Source organism: Thalassophryne amazonica, unplaced genomic scaffold (genome assembly GCF_902500255.1).
Source record: "Thalassophryne amazonica unplaced genomic scaffold, fThaAma1.1, whole genome shotgun sequence".
NCBI lineage: Eukaryota > Metazoa > Chordata > Actinopteri > Batrachoidiformes > Batrachoididae > Thalassophryne > Thalassophryne amazonica.
The window spans coordinates 746,068-752,067 of record NW_022986239.1 but is presented as its reverse complement, the minus strand read 5'-3'; positions in this window follow the sequence as shown (position 1 = coordinate 752,067).

Sequence of the window (6,000 nt, the reverse complement as noted above, 5' to 3'; positions counted from 1 at the left end):
TAAAATTTGTCCCTCAGTGAAAACTGTTTGTACATCCGCGTCATTGCAGTGACGTTCGGCAGAAGATGGAGCACTCGCGCCTTCAGTCTGATCCCGCATTGAAATTGATTTTATCAGTTAGTAATGTTACTGTTATACACGTCCTGGTTTCAGCATCCAGAAGTAAGCTGCAATGAATGTGAGATACAGCTCTGCATGCTCAGATCAGCGGCGACATCAACAGCGGGCGACGTTCTTCCCCGACGCCTCGCTCTCTGCCTCCGATGCATTTACTGAGTGCATGGGCTCTGTAAATGCCGAAGCGGGCCACTCACATCGCCCCCGTGTCTGCTGTGCAGCCGGCACCACGTCCCTGTCTACTGAATGGAGGTGCAGCCAACTTGGCACAAGTCCAGGGACTACACTTGCTGTTTTGATGCGGAGCGGCCAGTGACACCTGTTGCTGCAAGGACAAACTTTCCACAGCACTGCACGTCTCGGTAATCGGAGCTGCAGAGCTCCGTGGCTGCTGAGAGAGGTTTATATATTTTTAATGACTTGGATTCTTTGCGGGTCCCGCCTCCGTACCCCGCGACAGTAACACCGGAGGCAGAAGACAGTAGATTTTCATTGCGACACCACTCAATCAAACAGGTGTATGAAAAAGTCCCCCAAAATAATTTTCAAGCACAAATCAAAGAAATGTGTACTCACCAAATGTGCCGCAAGACAATATGAAGTTTTAAAAAAGTAGATCCTTCCGTATAAGACAAGAAAAAGGTGCAGATGCAAACTGACGTAAATCCACAAATTACAGTTGGCGCGCAATGCATGCTGGGAGAGAGTCTTCTCTCTGACGTCTCGGCAGCATCCCGGATGTGATGACAGTTTTGCGGAGGGCTAAATTTTAGCTGTAAATTTGTCATTTTTAAATGAAGATTTCTCCGTTGAATGACAGATCTGGGCTTGCAGATTTACTTTACTACATTCAGAAGGATCTTATGTTTAAATATGTCATTTTTTGGTCCAAAGATCTGACTGCATTTATTTCAATGCAGGTCTACTTTAACTACAGTCCTGCTGTGAATCGCTAGCAGTTAGCATTCACTAGCAGTTAGCATTCACTAGTGGTTACTATTCGCTAGCTATGTCAACTCACTCTGTTACTTTTATAGCTGTTTTTTTTTGTTTGTTTGTTTTTAACCTGTTTAATACTTCTGTTAGTATGTCAGTGTAACTGCTGTGAATTTTAGGTCATTATTTTACTCCTGTGTAAATTTTAGGTGGTTAGTGGTTAGCTAGTTCACCCCCCCCCCCCCCCCATTTCTTGAATACTTCTGTTAGTTTTTAGTGTAACTGTTGTAAATTTTAGCTTACTACTTTACTCTTGTGTTAATCTTCAGAGTGTTTTTTTTTTTTTACTGTTCCTACAAGTCCAATGCAGCGTTCACACCGGGCGCGATGCGAGCGATGGCACCACAAAAGTTCAAGCCAAGCAACACGGTGCGATGGACGCAAATGAAGTGACATGAATGAAGCGATTTTGAGCGATTGGCACGTTTGTGGCACGATATCACGTCACTTCGCCTTCCTCCCCAAGTTGAAAAATCTGAACTTTTTCATCTTGTCGCGCCACAATGACCAATCAGGGACTGGATATGTAGTGACATGAAGATGTCTGGAGTTTATACTTGATGTGGACATGGCCTGTGAGCAGGACTTATGACAGAGTTTGATGAGGGGAGATCGAGCAGCACCGCAGCAGCAGCTAGTTTTTTTTTTCACGTGCGGGCATGAACGAATCGTCCATGAAGCTCATTTTATTAACTACACAGATGTATGATAAAACAAATGGTGACTGGTGTATAACACAGTGATGAGAGTTTGAGGGGAGAGAGAGCAGCACCGCAGAAGCAGCAGCAGCTAGTTTTTTTTTCATGTGCGCACGCAAACGAATCATCCGTGAAGATCATTTTATTAACTACACAGATGTATGATAAAACAAGTGATGACTGGTTTATAACACAGTGATGACAGAGTTTGAGGGGAGAGAGAAAGCGAGGAACCACAGCTGCAGCCATTTTTTTTTCTTTGTTTGTATGTGCGCACGAGAACGCGACAGGATGTCCTCAAACTGGGTCCTGAAGAGTCAGAAGTACCGCTGAAAGCGGCTGTCATCCAGATGCAGCTCCTGCAGCAAATGATGAAACTCCCCGAATTGGGAACGTCTCATGAGGATGTTGTGAACCCAGCAATGGCGCCGCTGGCGACGTTTGTCGGCTTTCCACAACAAATACAGCACAACAACTCACTCCGTGTGATCAAGGTCTGCCATTTTGACTCGACGGCGAGCAGAATGGAAGCTCCTCCTATTTGATGATGCAGACGAAGGTTCGCAGCGAAGGTTTCTGCCCAAACACAGTGACACACCGGACAATGGTGGCGCGTCCAGTGCCAGGCGATGGAAGCGAATTTGTGGTGCGCGTCGCATGCGGTGTGTACGCGGCATAATACTTCTGTTACTTTTTCAGTGTAACTGCTGTGAATTTGAAATCATTTATTTACTTCTGTGTGAATCCTGTGTGAGCCTTAGGAGTGGTTAGCTTATTCATTACTGGTTACCTTGTGCTTGCTTGGCTGTACTCTTGAATTGGAGTGGAGTTAGATGTTACGAGCACTCCAGATGAGGTTAGTGTTGGACCGGCTAGCGAGCCTGTTAGCATCAGCCTAGAAACACTGGCTGTGGAGGACGGTTTTCGGACTGTGGCTGGGCGGAGGAAGCCCCCATAGGGCTTGGTGCCTGGTTGTGGTACCCCGATCACACTCGCCACTGCAAACTGTGAATTGGTTCTCCCCCTTGGATTTGCCTGATGTGAATTCCCACAAGTGACTTCCACTCCTGTAGTTCATGTGTGTGTTCATGTTCTGTGTCCATGAACTACAAATGAAATACTCTGACGCTCCAACTATAGTTATTGGGGACATGAACCAGTGCAACTTGGAGCCTGTTCTGCCTGGATTTGAACAGTATGTTAAAAAACAAACAAGAAAAAACAATGTGCTGGATAAGTGTTTAGTAAATATTAAGAATGCCTATATCTCAAAGTGCAGACCTCCAATACTGAACTCAGATCACAATGTTGTCCACATAATACCAACCTACAAAACTAAATTTAAGAGAAGTAAACCAGTGAAGAAAGAGAGAAGGATTTGGACAAATGAAAATAAGGAACAGCTTAGGGCTTGCTTTGATTGGACAAATTGGGACACCTTCTATGAGGGTTCATTAGACGACAGGAGCACAGTTATTAACGACTATATTAATTTCTGTGTGCAGTTAGTGGTTCCAACTAAAGAAATTAAACTGTACCCAAGTAATAAATCATATGTGTCAAAGGACATCAAAGGAATTATAAATGTGAGGAACTTGGCTTTTAATCAATCAATTCAATTTTTCAATCAATTTTTTTATATAGCGCCAAATCACAACAAACAGTTGCCCCAAGGCGCTTTATATTGTAAGGCAAGGCCATACAATAATTATGTAAAACCCCAACGGTCAAAACGACCCCCTGTGAGCAAGCACTTGGCTACAGTGGGAAGGAAAAACTCCCTTTTAACAGGAAGAAACCTCCAGCAGAAGCAGGCTCAGGGAGGGGCAGTCTTCTGCTGGGACTGGTTGGGGCTGAGGGAGAGAACCAGGAAAAAGACATGCTGTGGAGGGGAGCAGAGATCGATCACTAATGATTAAATGCAGAGTGGTGCATACAGAGCAAAAAGAGAAAGAAACAGTGCATCATGGGAACCCCCCAGCAGTCTACGTCTATAGCAGCATAACTAAGGGATAGTTCAGGGTCACCTGATCCAGCCCTAACTATAAGCTTTAGCAAAAAGGAAAGTTTTAAGCCTAATCTTAAAAGTAGAGAGGGTGTCTGTCTCCCTGATCTGAATTGGGAGCTGGTTCCACAGGAGAGGAGCCTGAAAGCTGAAGGCTCTGCCTCCCATTCTACTCTTACAAACCCTAGGAACTACAAGTAAGCCTGCAGTCTGAGAGCGAAGCGCTCTATTGGGGTGATATGGTACTACGAGGTCCCCAAGATAAGATGGGACCGGATTATTCAAAACCTTATAAGTAAGAAGAAGAATTTTAAATTCTATTCTAGAATTAACAGGAAGCCAATGAAGAGAGGCCAATATGGGTGAGATATGCTCTCTCCTTCTAGTCCCCGTCAGTACTCTAGCTGCAGCATTTTGAATTAACTGAAGGCTTTTTAGGGAACTTTTAGGACAACCTGATAATAATGAATTACAATAGTCCAGCCTAGAGGAAATAAATGCATGAATTAGTTTTTCAGCATCACTCTGAGACAAGACCTTTCTGATTTTAGAGATATTGCGTAAATGCAAAAAAGCAGTCCTACATATTTGTTTAATATGCGCTTTGAATGACATATCCTGATTAAAAATGACTCCAAGATTTCTCACAGTATTACTAGAGGTCAGGGTAATGCCATCCAGAGTAAGGATCTGGTTAGACACCATGTTTCTAAGATTTGTGGGGCCAAGTACAATAACTTCAGTTTTATCTGAGTTTAAAAGCAGGAAATTAGAGGTCATCCATGTCTTTATGTCTGTAAGACAATCCTGCAGTTTAGCTAATTGGTGTGTATCCTCTGGCTTCATGGATAGATAAAGCTGGGTATCATCTGCGTAACAATGAAAATTTAAGCAATACCGTCTAATAATACTGCCTAAGGGAAGCATGTATAAAGTGAATAAAATTGGTCCTAGCACAGAAACTTGTGGAACTCCATAATTAACTTTAGTCTGTGAAGAAGATTCCCCATTTACATGAACAAATTGTAATCTATTAGACAAATATGATTCAAACCACCGCAGCGCAGTGCCTTTAATACCTATGGCATGCTCTAATCTCTGTAATAAAATTTTATGGTCAACAGTATCAAAAGCAGCACTGAGGTCTAACAGAACAAGCACAGAGATGAGTCCACTGTCCGAGGCCATAAGAAGATCATTTGTAACCTTCACTAATGCTGTTTCTGTACTATGATGAATTCTAAAACCTGACTGAAACTCTTCAAATAGACCATTCCTCTGCAGATGATCAGTTAGCTGTTTTACAACTACCCTTTCAAGAATTGTTGAGAGAAAAGGAAGGTTGGAGATTGGCCTATAATTAGCTAAGATAGCTGGGTCAAGTGATGGCTTTTTAAGTAATGGTTTAATTACTGCCACCTTAAAAGCCTGTGGTACATAGCCAACTAACAAAGATAGATTGATCATATTTAAGATCGAAGCATTAAATAGTGGTAGGGCTTCCTTGAGCAGCCTGGTAGGAATGGGGTCTAATAAACATGTTGATGGTTTGGATGAAGTAACTAATGAAAATAACTCAGACAGAACAATCAGAGAGAAAGAGTCTAACCAAATACTGGCATCACTGAAAGCAGCCAAAGATAACGATACGTCTTTGGGATGGTTATGAGTAATTTTTTCTCTAATAGTTAAAATTTTGTTAGCAAAGAAAGTCATGAAGTCATTACTAGTTAAAGTTAATGGAATACTCAGCTCAATAGAGCTCTGACTCTTTGTCAGCCTGGCTACAGTGCTGAAAAGAAACCTGGGGTTGTTCTTATTTTCTTCAATTAGTGATGAGTAGAAAGATGTCCTAGCTTTACGGAGGGCTTTTTTATAGAGCAACAGACTCTTTTTCCAGGCTAAGTGAAGATCTTCTAAATTAGTGAGACGCCATTTCCTCTCCAACTTACGGGTTATCTGCTTTAAGCTACGAGTTTGTGAGTTATACCACGGAGTCAGGCACTTCTGATTTAAAGCTCTCTTTTTTAGAGGAGCTACAGCATCCAAAGTTGTCTTCAATGAGGATGTAAAACTATTGACGAGATACTCTATCTCACTTACAGAGTTTAGGTAGCTATTCTGCCCTGTGTTGGTATATGGCATTAGAGAACATAAAGAAGGAATCATATCCTTAAACCTAGT